This window comes from Lissotriton helveticus, chromosome 10 (assembly GCF_964261635.1).
Source record: "Lissotriton helveticus chromosome 10, aLisHel1.1, whole genome shotgun sequence".
In the NCBI taxonomy this organism is placed as follows: Eukaryota; Metazoa; Chordata; class Amphibia; order Caudata; family Salamandridae; genus Lissotriton; species Lissotriton helveticus.
This window is the reverse complement of record NC_136071.1, coordinates 1171304308-1171331435: the sequence shown is the minus strand read 5'-3', so window position 1 is coordinate 1171331435 and position 27128 is coordinate 1171304308. Positions and strand designations below refer to the sequence as shown.

Sequence of the window (27128 nt, the reverse complement as noted above, 5' to 3'; positions counted from 1 at the left end):
ACACACACAGAGCCACACACATATAGATGTGGTGGTGGTGGATCTGGGGGATATGGTGGTGGTGGATGTGGTGGTGGTGGTGATGGTGGATGTGGTGGTGGATGTGGTGGTGGATGTGGTGGTGATGTGCTGGATGTGGTGGTTGTGGATGTGGTGAAAGTGGTGGTGGATGTGGTGGTGGAAGTGCTGGTGGTGGGTGTGGTGGATGTGGTGGTGGTGGATGCGGTGGTGGATGAGGTGGCGGATGTGCTGGTGGATGTGGTGGTGGTGGATGCGGTGGTGGATGTGGTGGTGGTGGAGGATGCGGTGGTGGATGCGGTGGTGGATGTGGTGGTGGATGTGGTGGTGGATGTGGTGGTGGATGTGGATACGGTGGTGGATGCAGTGGTGGATGTGGTCGTGGATGTGGATGCGGTGGATGTGGTGGTGGTGGATGCAGTGGTGGATGAGGTGGCGGATGTGCTGGTGGATGTGGTGGTGGTGGATGCGGTGTTGGATGTGGTGGTGGTGGTGGATGCGGTGGTGGATGCGGTGGTGGATGTGGTGGTGGATGTGGATGCGGTGGATGTGGTGGTGGTGGATGTGGTGGTGGTGGTGGTGGATGTGGTGGTGGTGGTGGTGGATGTGGTGGTGGATGTGGCGGTGGTGGATGTGGTGGATGTGGCGGTGGTGGATGTGGTGGTGGTGGATGTGGTGGTGGATGCGGTGGTGGATGTGGCGGTGGATATCATGGTGGATGTGGATGTGGTGGATGTGGCGGTGGTGGATGTGGTGGTGGATGCGGTGGTGGTGGATGTGGTGGTGGTGGTGGTGGATGTGGTGGATGTGGTGGTGGGGAGAGAGTGGGCAGGGCTTCAAGTCCATACTCCAATACAGCACACCTTGCATAGCAGTGCATGGGCTGACCAGGCTCGACCTATTAAATGAAATTAGAAGAGAGAAGTACGTTGGGAGTAGATAACAAAGGAGTAAAGGGAAGAAAAGTCGGGAGAAAGAATGAGTTACGGAGAAGGAGAAAGTTAAGTTTATCTGAATAATGGCAATATCTTACACCTCAAATAGACATTGCTATTGGCAGGTACTGAGTAGGTGAGCAAATTGCGAAGGCTTTTGAATTAAAAATACATTAATATCCTAAACCGACAACGTTTTATATTTTGCCTTTGGAACAGGAATCCTATGTCTATATGGGAATTTATTTATAGGGCCATGCCATTTTACGCACCGAACAGTGTGCTCATGCTTGACGAGTGTATACCAGAAAAGTTGCAGTGCTCTTTAAAGTTTGTAAGACTACATTAAAATTCATGCATGCATTGCAAACTGGCAATCTACATCTAGCTAGAGAATATACTTTCACCATAAGCGCAGTATGTACAGGTACAGATGTTAAAGTATCCTTTTAGCGGAAAACGACAAACCCATTTGTGTACACACATGATGCATCTTTTGCAGAAGGTGAGATTCAAGAACAGTTTTTTGCCCAGTACAACGAAATATGCTGGAGGGGGAGGTGTGCTGGGAGAGAGAGGGGGGAGGGGGCGGAGCGGGAGGAGCGTCGTGAGGGGAGAGAGAGTGGGGAGAGGGCGGAGCAGGAAGAGCTGCTCTCGGCAGGCTGGGGAACAGATGCTGCTGGGGAACTGATGAGGGGAGGTGCCCTGAAGAAATGCGACACGGCAGGCAGGGGAGGGGGCGGAGCGGGGGTGTGGGAGGAGTGCGGCTGAGGGAAAAGACATGCAAGGCAGGCGGCTGGGGGCATGTGCACGCGCTTTTAATGTCAATGCGCATGCGCATTGAGCTTGAATTTCACGGGCACTGCAAGGAATCGCCATCGATTCCTTGCAAGTTGGTTAAAGTCTGTTTAAGCCCCCATAGTCTTGCAAGCTCAATGCGCATGCGCATTGACAGGCGAGACCTAAAAAAGCACCACTGCCCTCCTGATAGGCCAAGGAGCTTGAAATGCTATAGTTCCTGTATTCAGTTCAGGAAGCAAAAGGCTGAGCAATGCCCACCAATGTTCAAAGCGGTCTCCTGTGCAAAAATCTGTTTCCACCCTAAATTACAAGACACTGCAGTCACACGAGGCCCAAACAGACCTATTTCAAGAGTACTTTCGGCACGCAATTATTTTTAGCCAACAGCACTTTGCATTATGGCACTTGTAGTTTTGATGTTAACACATTCCAAGTCTGGCTCAAGAAGGCACACACGTCATGGGCGCCAATGGGCAGCTGTACATGCCAGGCACCTTCCTAATTGGAAAAGGCTGATAACAAGAATGTTTCTCTTCATCAGAAAAGGGACAAAGGACAAATTGAGAAGGCATTTCTTGGTGTCATTAGTATCACTATGCCATGGTGCAAGCAGATGACTCCAAGTCAATGGGACGCCATGTTCCAGTCTCGAGTTATCAGATCACAAAGAGTTGCATTATGGGGCTTGTAGTCCCGCTGCCAGTCACCCGACAAAGCAGACATTACACAGAAGTAAAGGATCGCAGTGGTTGGTATCTGAAAGTTTAGACATGGTCTAGAACACGAGTCGTGGTCCCCCGGGCCATCTAGTGACCCCAATAAGAATAATTAAAATGAAGGTCAACCAGTTGTATCGTCCCAGATCATAACGTAACAGATGTAACATTCAGCTAGTGACTCGACAGCTGGGTTTTTTTCCTATCGATGGGCCCAACGCCAAAAACTTGAAAAGAAACGAAACGTGAGTGGGGCCCCTGCAAAGTACATGCAGGAGCCCATCATTCCCGCCTGCCCCCTCTCCCCAACGTTCTGGACCCGGTCCGGAGTTCTCAGGCCATGGGCCTGCCAGTGCCCGGAGCGGGGTGGGGGCGGAACCGCGGGGGCATTTCCTACGCCACTGGTCCTGGGTCACTCGCGAGCTCTCCTGTCTGCCCATGTAGGGCTGTGCACCGTCCTTCCAAAAATGCGCTCCATGAAAGGCAGGCCGCCTCTCTCCTCGTTCATCATCTGCGGTGGGCGCTCCGTGCAGCTGATTTGTAAAACACAGCTCACGGGGAAGAGCGCCGAATGCTGAATATGTGGGAAAATATGTCTGCAAATACCATCCCAAACCCGCCCAGTCAGCACTGTTTAAAACATCCAGACTTCACTGTTAGACCCGCAGCTCGTGTGGTCTCCAACGGAAACAGCTTTCAAAGTATTTTATTTATGCTCAAATTTATCTGCGCGTCACCAGTGTAAACTAGAGCGTCAGTTTACACTACATTCAGAAGCCAGCACGGAGAGGTCACACGCACCAAGTAACCCGCAGAGGCTTAGTGAGGACACCTCAAGCTTTCTACTGTGGGGCATTACATTTTTAAATTCCTATACACACAGCTTCCAAGTTATGTGTGTGTCTGTCCCCTTCAGCCTGCTCGAGCCTGTTGTACAGCACTCTAGTTGTGTTTTAACTTTATATCCTCAGATTAAAAAAATAGCATGTGAGATACATATGCGGTCGTCTCTGCAATATTTAACCGCATGAGTCAATACTGTCCCAAGCTTGACTGTGACAAGGGCGGCCATCTCGTTTTTGCTGGGGCCACGACGCACCCTGCAGTTAGAAATGATAGCGGACCAGAGAGGGAGCATGTCTAAAAGGAGTACTGCATCCTGATTGGCTGAGGAGCCGACGCGGGAATCGAAACTAGTGGTGCGCGCGCACCAGAGGAGCGGGGGCAAGGGAGCGCGAAGACGCCGAGACGAGGTAAGGGATGTGTGTGTAAGCGCCGGGGGTTCTCTGTGTATGTGTGTGCGTGCGTGTGTGTATGCGGGGGGGTTCTGTATGTATGTATGTATGTGTGTGTGTATGCGTGGGGGGGCTGTATGTGTGTTGTGCATGTGTTGTGAAGAGCCTGTTGATGCGCGCGACCTGATCCCGGCAGGCTGCTGCTGCTGCTGCTGCGTGCGCGTGACAGTCTGTTGTCCTCTCCGGCTCCCCTTGAGTCCTTGAAAGCCGGAATGATAACAATAGTCTCGCTCTGCGACAGCAGGCCTTTGGCCTGCAATCGCAGGGCGAGACCTAAAAAGAGGTTTCCCTCTGGTATACATTAATAATGGATGAAATCGATGGGGAATTCTATCTCCCAGAGCAATTGTGGGGCACCTTGATCTCTGATCTTAATCTAAACGATCTCTGGACTATGTCCTACAAGGTATTGTGGGACTTAGTTAAGCCAGCTTGGCTTCGTAGGAACCATCTGTTCACCCTGCACAGGGCATACTACTCTCCACAAAAGATTTCCAAATTTTCATCAGGGGCCCCAGTGGCTTGTGCACGGTGTGGTCTAACAGAGGCCCTGGATTCACATATGTTTTTTGAGTGCCCTCAGTTAATTTCTTTCTGGGATTCAATAAGCAGCAAGCTCTCGACTGCCATGGGATGCACAGTAGTGATAGATCTGCGTCTCGCAATTTTTGGAATAATGGATCTGACTCGTAGCACTACGAAGAATCTCCTGTTTTATTCCATCCTGGTGGCCCGTAGAGAAATATGCAAACGATGGAAAGAGTCTTCTGTGCCTACATTTCATGATTGGTACACAGCGCTCCTACGGATTTCAAAATTAGATCTTGCTAGGGCAGGGAAACAAGATAAGAGAGCCTTCTGGCATCTACTTGACTGGTCTCATTGAACGAACTGTTTTTTTGTTTTTTTGTTGTTTTTTTCCAGTTCCGATGATTATGTTGCCTAGTACAACCTTCCTGCTACTTCATCTGGCCGCTCTCCCTCTTCCGCTCGGTACATGGTTTGTTGATAGCAATCGAGGCAACCAGAGATTGGTTAACATCTGCCAACTGGACAATAGGGGTCAAGCTAAGGGGGAGCCAGCCGTTGTTGTTGGGATCGGGCACCCACAATTTGGTTCATTAATGCAAAAGCTTTCTTATTAGGGTGAGTGCTCTAAGTTCATGTTGTAAACTCTGACTGTTCTACTAATAGTGGTTCCAGTATAAAAAGGTGTACACACGTTTTCAAAGTTTAGCAATATGAGGCTTTGTATAATGCACCCAGAATACTCTCTGATTTGATGCAAATGTTTGCAGAAGCTTGAAAGCAAGATTGATGATTCTTTGCCTAGGCACATTAGACAGGAGAAGGAGGGTTGGGATAGAGTGCCCATGCGAGGGAGAGGCTGGGGAAGTAGGGAGAGAGGGGTCTCCCATCGTCCCAATGATTATCACTCTATGTACCTTACCACACATAACATGTTTAGTGGGCTGGAAATGAATGATTGACATTACCTTCCGATAAGGGGGGAGGTTCACCATCGGCCCAGGGGCGAGCAAATTGAACCCAACGCTCCCGTAGGCCGAGGCACTGTTGACATACCCGGGTCAAAATCATGCACAGTGCTTGAATGCGGCAAGGAATGTTATCAGGGCACAGATGGACTTCTATCTAAAATCACAACATCTATAGGCAAACATAGAGACTGGAACATTAACATAACATCGCCGGATAGTCTTGCAGGCCAGGGGGTTACACCAAGTATTGTCTCTAAATCTAATCCAGCCCCATTAAAGATCTTGTCTTGGAACTTGGCTGGTCTGGGCAACAAGCTTGACTGTCCAGACTGGTCCTCTTTTATAGACTCTAAAGAAATCTCTATGTTCCAGGAAACTTGGGCGAGAGAGGTGATTACCCGCCCAGGTTTTGCTACATATTCCATCCCTGCTCGATGGGGGGGCAAAGGGCGTCTATCTGGAGGTCTTGCAATCTGGGTGGCATCCCACTTGGGCTGCAAAGCTACACCTCAACCCACAGAATCCGAGGACGTCCAATGCGTCCTATTGGAGTGGCCTAATTCGACCAAACTGGCAGTGGTAAATGTATACTCTAGGCCACTGAATATAACTAGGGAATCGAATACCATCGATGAACTCTCCTCCTTCCTCGATGATATCGATAAATGTACACCCTTTGTGTTGGGGGTGACCTGAACTGCCATTTCGAGACAATAACAGGACTACTAGATGAAATAACAACTGACGAGGACGTGATGTGGTCGGTACCTCCTACAGTGGTTCCTCACCCCAGAGCCTGGACACCGCTGGCAGTGCAGATCACAGCTCTAACTCTCAATCACGCTATTAGGGCATGCAATGGCCGTTGGAATTCTGATATTCCTCCTAAGTGTACATTTAACATACAGGGGAGGGAGTCTAGATTGGACTATATACTAGTCCAAATGTCATCTTGGTCAAATATCAAGGACTTCAGGGTGATAGATAGGGTTGACAGCGACCACAATGCGCTGGAACTGGAATACCTTCTGCCGGCTTCTTATAACAAAAATGGGGCTGGCACGGAAGTTCCCGGTTCAGGGCTGACCTTAGTTAACAACAGACGTATAGTGAGGTGGGAGAAACTAGTTACTAATCCTGATTTGGTTTCAAAGTTATATTACTCGTTTATCCCCACACTTGAAAAGGTTAGCGCATTAGTGGAGCAACCTCAGGCACCCGACATGCATACTAACCTTGGGTCCATTCATGAGGACCTCATTAAGAACGCGGCTGAAGTTTTATTCATATCAGGGAAAGTCAAGGCTACCTCGAGACATTGTCCGTCATGGTACAACGCAGCCTGCCGAAAGGCTAAAGCAGATCTATTTACATCCATAAAGCAAGGCAACGGTAGAGCCATCATACAGGCAAGGAGAACGGATTACAAGCAGCTGAGAACCCATGCGAAGAGGGAATGGGAACAAGACAAAATGGGAGAGTCTTGGCACCGCACTGGCAGTTAGGGACTCCCGCAAATTTTGGAAAATTGGAAACACGGGCTCTGAAAAGCCGCTAGCGGCTATTGAACCAAATATCTCAGCCGAGGTCTGGGAAGAACATTTTCAGGCTCTATACTCGGGAGCCACTTTGGACAAGGGCGAGGTTCCAACTGATTTAATCTCAAAAACAGCCACACAGATAGAAGGGGACCTTTTCACTGAGGATGAGGTGCGGGTTGCAATATCTGGGCTGGCATCGGGTAAGGCCCCAGGATTGGATGGTCTCCCGGGCGATCTCTATAAGCAAGAGCCAGATGGGTGGGCCCCGTACCTTTTGACGATCTTCAATGCCGTCTTGAGGGGCATGGAGGTTCCCGGTACTTGGCTGGGCGCAGAGATTGTCCCCATATTCAAGAAGGGTTCACCTCTGCTCCCAGCCAACTACAGGCCAATCAGCCTCATCGACGTGGCGCAAAAGCTATTCGGGAGGCTGATACTAGATCGCCTCCAGGACTGGATTGAGGAGTTCTCCATTCTGAGCCCTTACCAGGCAGGTTTCAGAAGGAAGACCTCTACAACGGACCAGATTTTCCGTTTTAACCTACTTTTCTGGAAAACCGTAACAATCGAGGGCGGCAGTCTATATACGGTCTTCGTGGACTTGCGTGCTGCCTTCGATTGGGTACCACGGGATAAGTTGTGGACCGTGCTAGGAGAGCTGGGCATTCCATCTGATCTTCTAAATATACTGATGAGACTTCATCAGGACAACTTTGCACGCGTCAGATGTGGAAAGGATGGGCTTCTCTCGGCGAGATTCCCCGTTGCCAGAGGAGTAAGACAGGGTTGTGTGCTCGCACCGACCCTGTTTTGCCTCTTTGTCAACGGGGTAATCGACCACCTGACTAAAATCAAGGACATAGATGCCCCAAGGCTCAACGGCAGCAGGGTGCCTGCAATCATGTTTGCAGATGACACCCTGCTGCTGTCTAAATCTCCTATGGGGATACAACGTGTACTGGATGGCTTCATGGCATTTTGTGGGAAAAGGGGGCTGGAGATCAATGCTCTTAAGACCAAATTTATGATTTTCTGCCCCCCACCTAAGACGCGTCCGAACTCAACAATAGGTCTATTGAGGCTCGAGAGGGTTTACACATTTGAGTATTTGGGGGTGACATTCAATCAGAAAATGACCTGGGATACACATAGACAAAGACAAATCTTAAACTGGTTCAGTTAACAGGTGGTATCTCCAGGGTAATAAAGAGGTCAACCTTTAAACCTCTAGCGCCCCTGATCGAAATTTACAAAATGCAAGCGAGGGGGGCAGTTACATATGGTGGGAACTGTGGGGGCACACAGCTGGCCAAAACCTAGTGATCACAGAAAATAGGTTCATTAGACAAATGGTAGCCTTGCCTCCAAGTACCCCGCTTTTACCCCTCAGACTCGACTTGGGCCTCAGATCAATTGGTGAAGAACTGGGTTTAAAACCATTACCATTCTGGCGCCGACTCTGGACCACCCCAGAGCTTAGGAGTTATAGGTTGGAACTGGTAGAGATTTTAAGTTTATCAAACCCTGGGAAAATTCCCTGGCTAAATTACATTAAAAAGTCATTTGCAAGTCTGGGAAAACCTGAATTATGGTTAGACCCAGAAAATGCTTGTAGTAAGATCTCACGCAAAGACTTAACAAAGGATTACTACACCTTTAAACTAAACAAACTGCTAGGGAATGAACGGATGGGGTCCCTAACTAATTCCTTCACCCAATTTAAAGACGCTTACTACCTGGAACAGGTCCTCGATGGAATTTGCCCCGCCCTGACCAGGAAGCAATTCTTGCAGTGGGGGTATGGTACCCTCCCTCTAAGAGCATTTACAAGTGCCTGGTCTCAGCCCTCCTGCAACAAGCAATGCCCTGCATGTTCATACCAGCTGGAAAACGACATACATGTCCTGTTCTTCTGCAATGCGTACCATAAATCTAGAAAGTATTTGCTTGTTCCCCTTCTTAAAAATTTAGGCTGTAGGCAATGTATCTCAGCCTTCAGAATACTCAAGACGGACTTATCTCCTCCGATTGTATTTGCGGTAGCTAAATTTCTGACTGTGATATGGCATAAGCGCACCCGCTATATTGCGAACCCTGATAACGAGCTGGCACAGGCACTTTAAAAGTCTATTGCACTGATAATCATATATTTGAATGGATTGCAACTAATTTTATTAAGTATGCTAACTGTGTCTTTCTTGCTCTCTAGCAGTCTAATTCTAATTTTGCACTAGCACTTTTATGTATATTGTCAATTGGAAAGTTTTTAAGATCCTGTATTTTAATCATGTAGTATTGCGATGTTTTAAATACTTTGATGTACATCTTTAAGGGTCCAAGCGACTGAAATAAAGATTGAAAATGAAATGATTCTTTGCTTTCAAAATAAAATGTTCAAAAAAAATAAAAGCAGGAAAAAAAACATTTTGCTAATCTATTGTAAAATTTCAGGTACCATTTTTTTGCAGCATCATTTAGTAACATGTGTTGATGCATGCTAGTATTTCCCGAAAATATTCATGATGGAAATTCAGAGTAACCAGTTTCAATAAGATTATGGGAAACACAAATAAACAAGCATTGGCAAAAGCCAGTAGGTCTGAAATTGGTGGTCAGTTTTTTGTTTTGTCAATGTGTGACTTGTTTTAGCATGGTTTTTGCAAAACCTTATTGGTGTGGGAGCTGCCGGGCCCTCACCATTGTAACAATCATTGGCAAAAGCAACAATTGTTTTTTGGTCTCAAAAAGCACACACTGCCACAGTAGTTATTGGCACTGAACAAAACTACTTTGAGTGCCGATATGCTCATTGTGAAAGAGCAGAATGCTGTCCCTCACAGTGAAGCCAGCCAATACAGAGAGAGAGGGAGACAGAATTTTACTGAACCCAAAAGGTCACGATCAACGCCAGACCAAATTAGGGGCCCAATTATTAAAGAAAGTCTCAAAATGCACACATGGTATATGTCCTTGCATCAAGTGCAGCTATACGTCTTTCATGAATTCCCAAGAATTTACAGAAGTAGGACAAGAAATAGTACTCCTAGAAAATATTTGTGAACTGCATTTTAGCTTGAACAAATATGCATGTGTAGATTTGCTCATGCAAAAATCTGAGTGTTTGTAAGTTCACTTTCCCTCCAACCACTTTTTCCCAACTCTGGAAGAAGGTTTATGTCTGCCATTGTCAGGAGTAAAGTTCCAACATTTCTCAGCATGGGAAAAGATTAGAGAAGAGTTTTTGGAAATCCTTAAAACATGCAAGTTAGTGGGTTTGCACAGACTCACTAGGGCATTCTAACCCTGGAACTATTGATTACCACTACCTTCAGCCCCAGTATGTAGATCTGTAGAAACGTGGCAAACTAAGGGGATTGCAAGTATTCAAACACTACTACGCTATGAGCCCTGGCATAATCAGCGAGGCTATATCAGAGCTCTTATATAATAAGACTGATGCCATAATTTGTCGCTGCACTACATGGCACCAAAGGAGCAAGTGGATTTTGTGACAGGACAAGTAGATTTATGAAGCAACCTGTGTCATGGACAAGTAGATATTTTGTTAAATTCCACACCCCTGCCCTAGACCGGCACTTACTGTCTTGAGACGCAAACAAGTACTTTGACGTTTGGTAACCCATCAGCTTCAGGTATGGCTGATATCGTATTGTCCTGAGTCTGAGCCAGTTCTAGCAGGTTCAGGATGGTCTCTGTCTGCACTGTATCTGTTTTGGGCAAATTAATTTTTCTAACAAAGGGTAGTCTTCGAACCTCTCTGAGGGGGCAATAGCTACATTTGATGCTGCCACAGTTGAGAAGGAGAAGGGCTGGGTAATTATTGAAGGAGATCTCTCTTGGTATAACTCATTCCCCCCATCCGCTCCATCTTCCTCTAAAAAGGTTTCCTGGCCAAGACCTCGATGGAGTAGCACGTGTGCTGCGTTAACTCCGTCCTCCACACGCAGGCCCCTTGCATTTCAGTGTTTTAGCTCGGGGATGTGCGATCGGAGTCCCTCCTCCCCAGCGTCACTCAAGTCCCCTGTTCAATCCCGACGCCTAATCCGGGGGTTCTGCTGCTGCGTTCGGCCTGCGACAGAGTGGAGGGACTCTCCCGCCTGCCATCTTGTCTGTGGGCGCTGTGGAGGCCTTTAGACCGGAGGAGTCCCGGGCCCCACGGCCGGCTGGCTGCCGGGGCATGGGGTGTTCTTTGGGGTGCTGTCTGTGCCCCGACACCCCCATACCTGACTGTGAGCAACCTAGGGGGCTCCTCCAGCGGAGAGCGCGGCTGGCGGAGGCCCATGCCACGTGCTGCATGGCACCCGGACCCGAGAACAAACATCCCACAGAGGCGGCCATCAGCCACGGTGCAGAACCAGCGGTCCGGAGATGAGGTGAATCATGGAGTGGCGTAGCGACGCAAGCTTAACGGAGCTGCAATGGCGAGGGGATCGAGTGTGAAGGAGCACCCACTGGGGGAAGAGGGCGATCGACACTTCGCCTCGCGGGACACCGGAGCGCCACCACAGCCCGGGGCCTTCCAGGAGCGTCGTCGCTGGGACTTACCTGCTGCCTCTCCCGCCCCCCCCACCCCATGGCCTGAGGTGACTTGGTGGGGGGGGTGCCCTGGCACCTGCACGCTCGGAGCTCCTCAGCTTCTGGGGCCCTTGTGGGTTCCTGCGCCCCTGCCTTAGCCCGGAGGATTGAGGGCCTCGGGACTCCTACCGGTCCGCCTCTCCGCCCTTGCTTAGGGGGCGGTCCAGGGAGTATTTGACCCCTGCATCTTAGCTACTGTATCTCCACTCCCCCACGGAGTGCTGCCCCGTATGTGGTGGTGCAGCTCCTGGGGGTAGAGCGCATCGGACTCCTTGCTTCACAGGACAGCGGTGTGCATCCACGGCCCCGGCCCTTCAGGGGCACCCTCACTGGGCCAGCCTTACTGTCTCTCCCACTCCACCCTGACCCAGTTGGACTTGGCGGGGACGCCTCGGCAGCAACAAGTGCGGAGCTTCACCACTACTTGGGCCCTAGCAGGATCCAGTAGGCTCGCCTGAGCCTGGACGCTTAGTGAGACAGGGCCTCCATCTGGGCCGCCTTTCAACTCACGCTCCAGGGCCTGGATTGGTTTATTTTTGCCCCTTGCCCACCAACCCCTATATCTCACCTCCCCTCCCCCCCACACGCCAGGGACTGCGCAGAGAACACTGTGCTGTGGCTTGCAGCCCCCAACAGAGACTGTCCATTTGTGTTGCCCCAAAGAAAGCAAAGAGAGCTGCTGAGTGAGGCTTCAAGGGGACCTCCTCCGTGGTCGTGCCAGGGGTGCAGTAGGGGTTGGACTGGAGAGGAAGTGCAGGCGGACTCAGTACAGAAGTGAGGAGATCGGCTGTGCAATCAGCCAGTGCCTGGGATCCAACCAGCTGATCCCATAACTTGACACTTGGCAGCAGCGCCTTCCCCTGGCTGGAGGGGGATTCATGCCATAGCATCTCCGGCCGCCTAAGCTGGTGAGACCATACATTTGAGGGCTCCCTTTGTGCTGCAGGGGGCCCCCCCGGCCCACCTACATCATATCCGCCCTAGCCACAACTTCTCCTGCCTGCAGTTGACCCTGGTTGGCAGCCTCCCCCACTGTTGTATATGGTGACACTTCAGAGGGTGACTCCAGAAATGGTTGCTAGCAGGCGCCTCCACGGGACAGGAGCATCCTCTGTCTAAGTCATGCCACGCACCAAATCGGGGAAAGCCACTGCACCGCCAGCTTCCAAGGACACAACAGTGACAGACCTGTGGGCAAAGGCTACTCCGGCGCCTAGCCAGAAGACCCCCGCAATGGCAACCCCTCCAGAAAACGCAGTCGCCAGCCCTATCACTCAAGCCTTTATGTCGAACTTCCTCCAGGAAATAAAAAATGAAATCAATTCACTCAAAACTGAGGTCACAACTCACCTTAAACATATTCAGCAAGACGTAACCGAAATTGGCACTAGAGTGAAGGATCTCGAACAAACCCTTGATTCGAGACAGAGGATCAGGAGGAGCTCTGTCGCTAAGTAACAGCACTTGAAAAACAAAATGTGGAACTCCAAATCAAGCAGGAGGATTTGGAAAATAGAAGCCGCCGGAACAACATACGCATCATGGGTGTTCCACAGGGCACGGAGGGTCAGGACATCTTGACTACATCGCTGATCTTCTCCAAACGATCCGGGGTGATGATGATGCCTCACCCCCTACGCTGGACAGAGTGCACCATGTTGCAACTCCGCAAGGGAGTGCAGACCTAGTCCCTGATATCCTGACACGGGTGCATTACTTACAGAGAAGGAGGCGATCCTTCGAGCGTCTCGGAGCAGCAATGATCTGACCTACGAGGGCCCTAATATACAAATCATCCAAGATCTCTCCCCAATCGCCGTACAATGACGCAGGGACTTCAAGCAAGTAACTGACAAACTCAATGAATTGAACATCAAGTACCAGTGGGGCCATCCTTTTGCCTTGATCTTCCGTTGGGAGAGCAAGTGCAGATCATTGAGATCACTCAAGGAGGCTTTCCAATTGCTCCATCTTGCCCTGGACCATCAGCCTTCCACCTGACCTCTGCGGATACTGAGTCCAGGATCCCCCTGCGCCCAGAGTGGTCGAGTGTCTGTCCTCCTAGTACTAGAACTTCTATAGCAAGCGAGATGTCACACCAAGCTAAACAGGACATCATCCATCATTTAAAATCCATGGAGGCCTCTCTATCTCCAGAAGAGCGGGGCTCATTGACAGGGCCTCCCTCCCTCACTGGATCCAGAAACGGGCCAAGGCCCCCTGACTTGGACTAGGCCTTTCGTGGGTGGAGTTGGGCGATCCTTCACCCTGGTGCTCTAGCCATTTGCCTTCTCCTAGAGATTCCGTACATGTTAGAACTTACTCGGCGACGTGGGGACCTCCGGTATCCTTTTCCTGGCTGCGATACACGGCCTGGTTCCTGTAATAGGAGCGGGGGACTCTGAGCTTACTCCTTGGGGGGGATCCACAATTCCCGTTTACAGTATGGCAGGTCAGCCACTGGGGGATGGGCAGCGGCTACTCTCATATATTTACAGGCACACCCCACCATTCCCTTAGTCCCCATGAGGAGTGACTACCTCAGAGACACCCTGGTGTACGCCTATGTGCCGCTCGTGGACTGGAATGGTGTACTTTGGCCCTGTTGGCCTTTTGCTTGCTCGGTTTATTGCTCTTTATTCTGTACCTTTTTCTCTCTTTTTTCTTTCTTTGGCCTCCTGGGGGGAGAGCACAGGCGCACTACGACATCTTATATTCTCGGTGTAGGAGCTTCTGGGCATAGGAGGGGGAGGGGGTTCCTCTACTGCTCGCTCAAGTGAAATTTGTCTACTTCACCATCCCCTTCTACACCTGACACCAATACCACTTAGGCCGGGGCCCATGAGTGATAGGAGTGGCAGTTTGCATATTTGCTTGCGCTCTGTATGTATCTCTATATGTATATGATGATGGCAACACTTAACATCCCTCAATGTAAAAGGTCTCAATGCCCCCAATAAGAGAAGGGAGGTGTGGCACTACCTCCATATTCACGGACGTCATTTTCCTCCAGGTAACCCATCTCTTACGCACAGACATGGGTACCCCAAGCAGTCCTAGGCATCCTCACCGACTAAAACAGAGAGGTGGCTATTCTTTTTAAGGTGGGGAGCCCTGTGCATGTTTCTTGGGTGCTCCGTGAATAGGAGGGGAGTTATTTAAAACTTAGACTACTCATCCATTTTTATGCACCTAACCAGGCACAAGACACATATATTAGGACCCTGCTTAAGGACTTGCTGTACCGGGAACCTAACCCCATCCTTCTCGGGGGTGATTTTAATTTGGTGTGGGACCCCGGCTTAGATCGCACCACATCTTCCTTCCAGGGCACTGGAGCGATATCTGCGGCACTTAATAAGGATTTTGGAGCCTTGGGTCTAATAGACGCATAGCGATACAAACAACCTGGGACAAAGGATTTCACCTTTTACTCGCATGTTCACCACTCTCACTTTCGAATTGATTATTTTTTTGTCTATATCTCTCATTTGCTCATTGTACTCTGCCGTGATCTCAGATAATTCCATCTCAGGCCATGCCCACTTGGAGGTTACCTTGACGGGTATGGGCAGAAATCCTCGCTCTGCTCCTCTGTGGCGACTTCTCTCACAAGTCTTGTAGGATCAGGTCGACGTGGCCAAAATACGTCAGGCGAGCCAAGCCTATTTTGCAACAAATGACCTCCTGGACACTAATGGGCATGTCCTATGGGATGTATTCAAGGCCACCATTCAAGGAGTCCTTACCTCCATCTCCATTGCCCGTACGCGAGAATCCCACTTGGTTGAAACCAATTTAGCTCGCGATATCAAACTGCTGGAAAAGCAGGGACATAATGCACCCTCTCGACAGACTCAGAAGCAGCTGGCCTTGCTCCAGGGCCAACTTAGGGCTCTTCGAGTAAACATAGTGGAATACTCCCTCCTTACGCTGTAGCAGAAATTTTATGATGGGGGCAACAAGGTGGGCTCCCTGTTGGCGAGTCGTATTCATCTACAGGTTTCCCGTAACCACATCTCCAAGATTGCGCTTCCGGGAGGGGTGTGGGCTACCTCGGAGTCAGCCAAGCAACAAGCATTCAGCTCTTTCTTCTCCGCGATCTATGAACAAGGCGACACCCATAACGGTGGGATAGACTTCTATTTGGCCTCCTGTCCTTGGATGCTCTCTCTCTCATGGGCAGCACCTGGAAGAACCCATCACTGAAGAAGAACTTCAAAAGGCATTGAACAGTTTTCCTATTGGCAAATCTCCAGGTCCTGATGGCCTTGAATTACCATTCTATCGTCTTTTTCTTTCAGAGCTGTAGGCACAGCTGCTGACTGTGACTCTTCAATTCCTTTGCAGATACGCTGACTGTCACATCTACCATGGCAGGAGCCGAAATAGCTCTTATCCCCAAGCCGGAGTAAGACCCCGCCTCCTGTGCTTCATTTCACCCAATTTCTCTGCTAAATGTCGATGGTAAACTCTATACCAAAATCTTAGCCCAACGCTTAGCACCCCATCTACCTGGTCTGATTGAACCAGACGATGTGGGCTTCATACACGAACAACAAGGGGCAGACAATCTTAGGCGAGTAGCCCACTTGGTGGAAAAGGTCCAACCCCGTCATATCGCGGCTATCCTCATTTCCCTCGATGCCGAGAAGGCTTTCGACCGGGTCGACTGGTCCTTTCTCAAAGCGGTGTTGCAGAAGATAGGCCTGGGCCCGGTCATGATTGCCCGTATCATGCCCCCCTATGGGGCTCCATCAGCGCAGATCTGAATTAACCGTCCCCTTAACCCACCTTTCTCCATTCACCGGGGCACGCGAAAGGGGTGTCCCTTATCGCCTTTGCTCTTTGCCCTGGCCATAGAGCGCCTGTAGATTGCCATCAGCCAATCGGCGGAAATTAAAGGCCTACCATTTGGGAGGAATGAGCATAAGATCGCTCTTTTCGCTGAAGATCTCCTCTTGACTCTTACCAACCCCGTGAGCTCCCTTCCAGGGCTGCTTGATGCACTCTCTCAATTTGAGCTGATCTTGGGGCTTAAAATCAACCTTGCAAAGTCACAGGCGCTTAACCTTACCCTTTCTCTGCAGCAACGTGAGAACTTGGGGATGGTGTCCCCTTTCAGTGGGCTTCCCAATCAATTCACTACTTGGGCAGTAATGTCACAGCTACTGTGGACTTGTGGACCCAGGCAAATTCACCTGCTTGTAGAAACTCTGTCAGAGATGACCTTGGCCTTCGGCGACGGAAATCGCTACCTATGTCATGGTTAGACCCCCTCAACACGGTCAAGATGTACATTCTCCCCAAGATCCTTTACCTCTTTCAAGCACTTTCATCCCCTACCCCCCAACCGGACACCCTGAGCCTTCAACGGGAAGTCAACGCATTTGTCTGGGGTGGAGGGAGGCCACGATTCTCCACCAAATTGCTAATGCTGCCAAGAGACAAGGGGGGGGGGGGCTGGCATGCGCAGACTTCCTTGTGTATTATTGGGCATCGCATCTGCGCTATGTCTCAGAGTGGGTAGCTCGCGAAAGCGAGAAGCATTGGTTCCACATGGACAGAGCGGTGGCCTGCCGCCCACTCTGGGATCTCGCTTGGTTGCCGCGGGGAGCGTGCCATCGCAGCGTCTATACTGCTACTCCAACACAAACTGTTTTAAATATACGGGACAGTAGTCCGTGGCCTCACCTCCTTTGCCTCCCGTAACACACCCTTGGCGCGCAATCCAAGTTTTTTCCGCCAGCCCTTCAACCCACATCCGTTCCAGCATGGGCAGCTGAAGAGTGACGTACAATTGCAGATCTATTCAAAGGAGGGTCTTTTAAATCCTTTGAGCGCTGCAGGCAGGAATTTCACCTCCCCAGCACAGCGCGCTTGGAATACTTTCAAATCCGCCATTGGTTACACACTCCCTCATACCCAGAGGGCGCCACGCGCCATCTTACCCACTTTGAATCCATAATCAGCTCTTTTGATGGCTTCCTGGGCTTGATTTCCAGGACATACAAGGTCCTTCAGCCCTCACATGAGCTACCACCACATAACTACCAACAATGCTGGCACACAGATCTTGAAGAAGAAACCTCCCTTGAATACTCGGAACAACTATGGCGGGACATTCATCGCACTTTTAAAAGCATTACACAACAGGAGACAGCTTACAAAATCATAACCCATTGGTATTATACCCCCCTCAGGTTGCAGAAGATGTTCTCCGCCTCCATGCCCATGTGCTGGCATTGCCACGCCACCCCAGGTTCCTTTATACACATATGGTGGCCCTGCCCGCTTGTTACGCTCTTTAGGAAGGAGGTGCTGAGCCATATCAGGGAGGTAGTGGGATTTCCCATTCCGAGTACCCCAGGGGTAGTGATTCTCAGGCTTTGACCGAAGTCTCTTAAAACGATGACACACTCGGATTGGCGCCTGATCTTGCACATGCTTAACGTGGCGAAGCAGGTTATAGCGTTACACTGGAAGAAGGCTTTGACCACCCCCCGCAGTGTGGCTCACCAGTTTATGGCAGGTAATGGTGATGGACCTTCTTTCCCATCGTCTGGCCCACACTGACGCTAAATTCAAGCGCATCTGGCAACCCTTGGTATTACATCTCTCTAAACTGGAACATGCTCGATCAGTCCCTCCCCGCCTATGGGCCCTCCAGCTGTTCAATGACCCTCTGCTCCCCAGGGGAGAATCCTATGGGGAAGCGCAGGAATAAACTAGGCCAAAGTGGATAGTCCTTCCTTGGGGTGGTTGTGCCTGAGGCTCTGTTCAGGGAACCGTTCCTCCTCTACCATAGTTTGTCTTCGCCAACGGGACACAGCTTCACCTCCTCTCTCCTCTTCTTTTCTTCTCTTATCTATCCTTTGGCTAGCATTTCGTCCTGGCTGTTCTTCGTTCTTTTCTTTTTTCATAGGCTAGAAGAATATGGTGTTCCTTCCCTGTAACTTGTTGCAGGCTGCATTCTGTACATCTAGCAGCTGTCAGTCCTAGATGAGCTTGTTACTAAACAATGGTGACGAGCCTATGTTGTTTTAAGTGGCATGTTATACTCCAATGGGACCTGCAGTGATGGCCTTCAGTACTGTTACACTTTTGATATACTTGTTATTGCTGCCCATGATCTTATCCTCTTGCTGTACTTACTGCTTGGTGATACACTAATGTTTACTTAGCTTTCACACCCAGGGCACTACGCTCTCTACAGTTCTGCAGTAGGTGCGAATGTAATCGCCCAGGTATATTAGGCTCGAGCAATAGAGGGCTCCCTTTTTGCTTTGATACTGGTACTTCTGAGCCGGGAGGGGCCCCCTCCTTTCAATCATGGTTTACCGAGTGCTTCTTTCCTTGTATTGGGTGGCTAATTGGCGTACTGTATATTTTGTACCTCAGAGATGTGGACCAACGATGTATGCGCTGTATTCTTGCCTGACTAATTCTGCCTATTGCCGGGTGTTGTTAATATATTTTCTCTGTTTACTTACTCAATAAAAGAGATTTAAACAATGAAAAGGTTTCCTCCCCTATTGTTCAGTTCAGCTGCATGAAAGGACTCTGGATTGTCTAACCCATCCTGTAGCATTTAGAGACCTTTGGTGATTAGCGCTTTACAAATGCAACTTAACATTAACATTAACAATAACATTACTGAACAAGATGAATGGGCAGACTCTGCCATGCCAGCCTGCTGTACTTCCGTAATGGATGGCACCCCCACGCAAGCTAGAACCTTTTTCACTCTCAAGCCCACTACCCAGCACTGTGACTTTTTTCCACTGCTTTGGTATAACAGGGCTTGTTGTGGGATTGCCAGTCTGTTTAGTGAATTGTTGTCGCATTACGTTGGGGCGCATAAGTTCCCCCCGACCCTTAGGTTGAGCCCACCCAACGACTACTCCCATGCTGGGCCCACCTACCTTGGGTCAGTTGGCAGCCCTGCACCTTCCCACCATCCACCGCCACAGGGATTTTCAACTGTCTCCCGAAGGCGCTGTTCTGTCACCACTTCCCCCTTAGACAAGTACAGCCGTTCCCAGCTCACATCTCCATTCCGTCTCTCTGCTCCACTCTGGTATCCCTTGGTAGATCTAAGAGTCCACACATAAAAAGAATATGACTTCCAGCGTTTTCACCTATCCAGCAAGGCGAAGACCCACGCTACTGTGACCCCTCATGTCTCATGCCTTCATAATCCTCCTGGGACCAAGGTTTGCTATCCAGGGAGGGCATGGGGGTTGAGCTTTTCAACAAATGCAGGAGGAGAAGTACAATGGGACCACAATTTCGGACCTTTCAGTCCCTCTCGAGACCAAGGTTAGCTCTCGGAGTGGGGATGGGGGGACTCTCCAAAAAGGCAACAAGAACAAAAAGAAAAAAATGCAGGAAGTACAGTGCACGGCAGGTCGGCGGTTTTCGGATCCTGCTGCTGCCGCCGTGAGCCACGTAGCATCGTTGGAAGCGTTTGATGTCAGCCGGTGGGAGGGATTGCGTTCTTGGAGCTCAGCAGCCAAGCATGGAGGAGTATCATTCGCTCTCACAATATCAATGCCCTCTCTTATGCTGACGACACACAACTCAATCTCTAGCTCACAGACAAGATGCCCAGTACCAGGCTCAAGTTCCATGCCTGCATGGCTGAAATCATTCACTGGATGAAGAATAACTGTCTAAGGCTGAACTCCAACAAGACCAAAATTGTGATCTTAGGGAAGAGCACTTCACACTGTAAACCACCTGCTGGCCAGCGGATCTAGGACTGACACCTACCCACACCAAGAGCCTCAGGATCGTCAGCAACAGAAAACTCAACATGAACGCCCAAACTAACACTGTCACCATCTCATGCTTCCAAACCCTGAATATGTGGAGGAAGATTTTCAAATGGCTCCCAATCAGCATCCGAAAAAACATCATGCACACCCCGGTCACAAGCAAGATGGACTGCATGAACACCCGCTATGCGAGGATCAAAAGAAATCACCAGAAGGCTGCAGATCATTCAGAACTCGTAGGCCAGAATCACTCTCAACATCCCATGAAGCACCCACATCACACCACACCTGAAAGAGTTACACTGGCTCCCCATAAACAAATGAACACTATTTTAAACTCCTTACCCCCACTATGAAGGCACTATATAACATCAGCCTAGCATATCTCAACAATCACATCTGCTTTCACAAACCTTCAAAACACCTCTGCTCGTCTGGACTCCTGCTTGCACATACCCCCCAGAAATAGAAAACCTGATCCAGTGGTCGAGCCTTCTTCTACATCCCTCCTAAGGCGTGGAACGACTTGCCACTACATGTAAGTGCCTCCTCATCACTGCGTGAATTCAGCAACAAGCTGAAGACCAGACTTTTCGAGTAGTACTGCTAGGTCTCACACCTGCTCAGCGCAAGATTGCCTTCCCGGGTGATTGTGCATTCTACAAATCTGCATAACATAACCTTACTATAATTGCATTATATTGTATGAAAAGTATAATATAGGTGATGGAATATCCGTTACATTTGCAACAGATTAATTAACCCAGTGGTAATCTCTAATCCAAAGTCTTTAATAATTGGCATCACTTCTGTCAACTGAACTAGGTAATAAACAATGTCAATGGACACTTCAACTATTCAAGATAGCTTCCATTCTGGTTATGGCACCTGTAGTGACACCTGTGTAATGAAAACCTTTTATAATAAAGACTAGTGAATTCAGAGTACTCCTGTGGCCAATGGTCTCTCTTTAACTTGCTTAGGTATGAGATTTGGACAAAATGGCCAAATCTTTGGGGAAACTGGACTGCCTTGAATTCTCTACAGGTCTTCCCGGGTTGATAAATGATGTTTACATGGTTACATTTATGATGAGCTGGGAGCATTTATGAAAAAAATATACTTATCCATGTTACGAGATGCTACAAAATTCTATTTTTGTCCTTTAAAACAATCCACTGATCGCTTTTAGTGTCATCCCAAGAGGTAACATAGTTTGATAATGTTTACATTATACAGTATTTATTTAGGAGCAAGAGGAAAGATTTTTTTTCTCAATATGCTAACATACATCTGGCGATTCATTAATATATATAACTACAATATTTGTACAGTTCAAGCCTATAATGAGAAAAAAAGAATGTCATTTTTAATTGTTGTGTCAAATGTAAGTTAATTAGAATTTAAGAGAACAACTGACACTCATCCACAAACGCTTCATCAAAAGGTACGCTCATCACCCTTGGAGCTTGTTAATCTCTAAATTGGTCTACACAGGAGCTCTTTCATTGCAGCTGGTAAAGCAATTTATAGTGAGCCTTAACACTCAAGGACCTGAAGTTTTCTATTTAGATGGACCATGCGCCTAACATAATAATTGCCCTATACTTAATTCAGCTATATGTTGGGGCTACGGCCACCACCACCCATATTTATTTAAACATTTGCTGGTGTCTAGAGGGTTTTCTCCCCCCCCTTTTGGAGTCCAGCAGATTGGGAGTAATTAACCCAATCTGACTCTCGGGGGCAGGAAAGACTGTTGGGGCTATGGGAGTGGTTGGGGGCATGACCAGATGCCTTGAACCGAATTTTCCATGGGGCTACTCCCCACCCTCACAAACATTATCCCTGCTGTCTAGTGGGTGGATTTCTGTTATGTATCACCCTCCTGTGCCAATGACAGGTTTAACCTGTGCGTCAGACTGAGTAAAACAAATCATCTTAGGACGCAAGGGAGGCTCATTCATCGCAACCCCACAATATTTTTTGTAAAGAAAATCCTTCTGGTGCTAACACCATAAGGGTTTTCTTTAGCACTGCAGTGGACATCCATTCTCGGCCACCGTACAGAGCAGGTACACAATTAAGTGGTTTACCACTATGAAACTTCATCATTCTAGCTTGTTTTTAGAACAAGCTCTTCGACATGGCACATTAAGCATTTTACAAGTCACACTTTGGAGTGATTAGGACTTCACAAATAAACACAATGTTTTTTCTTTGATGGTAACAAGGAGATAGGACTTATCAGTGGCTCAACAGCACATCATATCACCATGGAAAACAGAGCTCAAAAGTTCAAAAGGACGCTTGCCCACTTAACCAAATTATGTGAAGCTAGGCAAACCACTTTATTTCATTGTTTCTCATTTGCAATGGTTTCACACATACAAGTTTTAGTTTACTATGCTTCACCGAATATAACATTATTGATCACTGCTCACATGGTAAAATTCACTAGCTTTAGCCTCACTCACGAGAAACATGATAGGTATGGTGGGGGGTTTGAATTTTTCTAAATTCATGTATAGAAACTCTTAATTTCATTTAATATCACTGAACAAAGTGGGGGAGAATGTGGCCCAACATCCTGTGATTCTGAGAAAATCTCTTAATTTCCCAATGCCTAGCAAAAATGAATGTGTCTTTGGTAATGTAACCGATGCTCATGTAAAGCACTCCAATACTATATATATACTATATATATACTATATATATATATATATATATATATATATATATATATATATATATATATATATATATATATATATATATATATTAAAACATATTAAAAAATTACCTACTTGGATCAATTAATACCAAGTCATATTTCCACACAAAACTGATTGCTGGATTTACCCAACAATTCTTCTGATGGCTCAAGGCATGTTTTCGCTCAAGCGGACAACCCAGAACCCCAGCTTGGCTCTCTCTCTATGAAAGTGCTGGTTTGCTGAACTCTTGTGAGGCAATCTTAGAGGGCACTTGGCTGAGTGTGAGGGGATATATTATATGTGTGACACAATCCACGTAAGGGCCAGTGTGTGACAAAATATGTGAATGCCAGAAAGAAGGATATAAGAGCTCTTTATGAGTGCTGATGTGCTTGCAAAACATGTCATTCTGGAGTTGTGTGCAGTAAATTTGAAAGTGGGATTATGGTGCACAATGCATGATGGACATATGACAGTCTAAGAGGATTTTTTCACATTTTACAGACTGCTACACAACACAATGCTATTGTTTACATTCATAATAACCAGTAAAATACTAGGAAAATACACTATAAAGACGTACCAACATCCGAGAAAACTGAATAGGAAGATTTGAATGGGTTGGCTGGTATGAAATGGGAAGGTAGCAGTAAAAGGCGGTGCTCATTTTCTGCAGGTGGTGGGCTCATGCACTTATTTCTTTGGAAGGCTGGATTTGCGTTTCTATATCAACCTCTGATCCAGAGCAAGAGAGAGAAAATAGAAAAGGGTGTAATAAAAGGAGATTGGAAACCATGACAAAGGGAGAAAGTAGGGATGACAAAGAACCCACAAGAGCGAGACAAAGGCACAGGGAGTGTAGGGTGGTGGGAGAAGTTGCATAAGGTAAAATCAAGATTAGACAACCTTGCATTCAGCAGCTGGTCACAGCATTATTACTATGACTTTTTTCAAATAAGCAAGACCTAAACTGAAGAACTGAGGAGGAAGGAAACGCATGGAAAAGTTCAACAATCAGAAAATTTTATCTTATGCTAATCCTGTGTGTTCAACTCGTTTGTAACAATATGCAAACGGTGCCCTATCATAGCAAGAACTTAACACTGGAAGACTGTTGTGATCCGTGAGAGGGTGAAATGTTCTTATGGGCCTGTCAAGTAAAAGTGTGTCATGTATGCAGTGGTATAACTTGCTCAGTATGATCGGGGGTGTAAGCTTCAGATTTCCCAACAATCATGTGGTATATCTTGTTAAAATGCAATGTATGAAAAGCAGGACATGAGGGGACTTAAAGTGGCAGTGGAAAGAGAGAGGCTCTGTATTGTTAGGAACACTTAAAGCACAACATTTTTTAAACTAATCAACATTTTTTAAGAACTGCAAAAAAGAAACAAGACAGAAAGTGTGTGTGTAATTTTGTCTGTGTGGTCATGTAAAATACCCCAGGTGAAATCTGACAGACACCTCACCATAACCGACTGAAAACACTTGTACCCAACTATTTACTACAGAATACATTTATTAGGGGGTGTAACACCTCAAACACCCCCCTGAAGCTAGGCCCCTGCATGTATGGCCCCTCCACCCAGGTGTAAATTGCTAAACATCAGCAAGTTGTATTTAGGGTTGCCACCTTTCGTAGAGAAAAATACCAGCTATCTGCTCACGTGTCAACATTCTGCAAAGGCCCGAATATGATTCTTAAGGAGCAAGTTATATGAAATTGTCCATAATCACTTTTAACATGGCCTTTCAATCTTTGTGTAGTTTAATTATCAGTGAGGGGTCAAAACAGCCCCTTTTGAACATATTTAAAGTTTTTTATTCAGTCATTTACTGTTTAAAAGTAGGCATATGGGCAGGGACGGCTGCTACCTGGTGAGCAAATGGGTGGTGGAGCATACATGTTACATTCAATTGCCAACATGCATTACATTACTATTTTGAAGATAAAACTTTAATTTTTAAATGGTAACGTAAAGCATGTCGGCAATTTAATACACATTACAAATAAAATGCACATTTAAAAAAGAAAATTAACGTACCTTGCTACATGTACTCGCTCCAGGGTCCTTTTCTCTTACAAGCGAACCCCAGCCAACTCCTCTATCCAACCCTGGACCTGCTCTCATTCTACAGACCAGCATGAGAAAAGCTCCAGGATTGGCTAGAGCGGGCTTTCTCAACACTCCTAAGAGCACTTGAGGCAGCTGGTTTGAAGAGGTTTAAAATGTGCACATTTGGCTGGCCGTCACAAGTGGGATGACCAAATAAACATGCGCATTTTAAACTGACCCAGCCAGCCCAACACACCTTCTCGCTGCTGCCACTCAGCAGCAGCCCGTCCTGATGCTTGGCTCGGGACGCGGGTTATTAAAAAATTAAATGGTAATAAATCAACTGTATCATCTTATTTTTCAATTCTGGAGCATGGGGGGAATTTTAACCAGTGGGGCAACGCTCTGCCGCATGAGGGGAATTTTAATGAGTAGGGCGACGCTCTGCCGCTCCAACGGAGGAGCCACCCTTGCGATATGGGGTGCCTGCTTTGGCTGATTTTTCTAATTTTTGTACAGGCCTTGACACTAAAATATTGGTCAGGTCGGTAGACTGCCAGGTAGCATTACTAGTTGCATTCATGCACTGCTGCTTCTAATTTTACCACCATGTACATAGTTTAAAAAAATGGAAAGCACGACTGTAATTCTTCTGATGCCTTCTTGCCGCCATCATCTCTGTTATCATTTCTGTTATTGTTTAATAAAATAAAATATGATTTGAACATAAAAAAAAAAAAAAAAAATGGAAAGCACTATTGGCTAAACAAGCGATGAAGACAGCAGACCATGGTGACAGTTAGAGGATATATTTCGGAGCATGCGCACGAGAAGGTGCGTATGGATTGCCAAACCAATGAAGACAGACTGCGCCAGCCAGAGTGAACCGTGTTGGGTGTGCGCATGCGCCTTGGTGTACGGGACTGTGTGGTAAGAGACCAACCGTGTCACGGGCAGCACGTCAGGGCCTTGAAGTCCTGGGAACGGACGTACGAGAGGGTCAGGTCTTTCCCGGTGCGACGAGGCCCCACTTCCCACTCGCTGGCCTAGATAGGCCGGCGTTTACCTCGTAATGTCGGGAGCAAAACCTGCTGCGCGTTAGGTTGCGTTCGTTCGTGGACCGGAAGTGCGCCTTCTTCACGGCTTGTTCGGCACGCGCGGTCGCACGTGCTCAGCCCGCGCGCCAGCGGTGATTGTCCGTCGCAGCTTCCTTCCGCGCGCCATAGAGCCAACCCGCCACGCTTGGTAGTTGCCGCTTGGTCACGTGGTACCGCACGTTCTTTATTGAGCCAGTCTCCTGGCGTACTTACAGTTCCCGCCTTTTCTCCTCAGCGGACACGAGCTTTTAGGTCCTGGAGGTAGAGCTCATTCTTTCTTTTGCATGAAGAACACTTGTCACATTGAAACTCCCAGTCACTTTATTATTTAATTCATTTTCAGGAACTTCATTTATGTACTGCGTACTGTCTGTGAAGAGAATTCACGATTTCACTTTCTTATAGAATTATTTGGTAATAGATTGTTCAAATTGTTTCCAGAACTTTAAAAGTTCAAAATATGATTTTAACAAATGCTTCAAATTTGACTGACGCTTGTCAGAACTGGAGAATGCAAACAATGGATTTCAGTAACATAATATTGCAATGGAGTGAAGAAACATTTTTACAGGTGTGCAATTCACCAAAGCATATGAAAACACGACAAAGAAGTAAATAGAGCATGTTTGAAAACGTTTTATAGTTTTGAAGGAAACATGAGGTAGAATTTGTTGCCTCATTCATTTTCCCAGTTAGTGCTCTAACAAGACTGTAGCTATCAAGAGTGCAGCAGGTGCAGCAGCACTGGAGTCCCGGGGTGTGATGGACCCACTTCATCCTAGGCAGCAACTGCCTTTTTAATAAAACCTAGGGATGGGGGCCCAATTTGTTTGATTGTGTTAGGCCCCAGTGCACCCTCCGCAGGCCTCTGCTAATTTTGTGATCTAGCCAGCATGTCATGCCTATTTTTCACTAAAAGTTTACTTGAAATTATTCATTCAGTCTAATGCATTTTCAGACAAACAAAACTATGCCATTGACATACCTGCATAAATTGCAACGGTCGAGACTTGTGTGATCTCTTAGGGGCATGCATTGTATGAGAAGGATAGATATATTTATTAAGAAAAAAATTG

At 47.7% G+C, this 27128-nt stretch overlaps 1 protein-coding gene across 13 annotated transcripts in view; it reads right to left on the bottom strand.

Annotated features, from left to right (window-relative positions):
* Positions 1 to 26096, bottom strand: part of SATB1 (SATB homeobox 1) — a 1317576-nt gene extending 1291480 nt beyond the window's left edge. For 8 of the 13 annotated variants that reach the window (XM_078664008.1, XM_078664010.1, XM_078664001.1 and 5 more), the window contains exon 1: positions 26022 to 26095. The gene's annotated coding sequence lies outside the window, so the exon portion shown is untranslated. Of the gene's footprint in view, positions 1 to 25898; positions 25962 to 26021 lie in introns of those variants that run through there. The other 5 variants (XM_078664014.1, XM_078664005.1, XM_078664013.1 and 2 more) reach the window with 4 other exon arrangements.
* Between the last annotated feature and the right edge of the window lie 1032 nt (positions 26097 to 27128).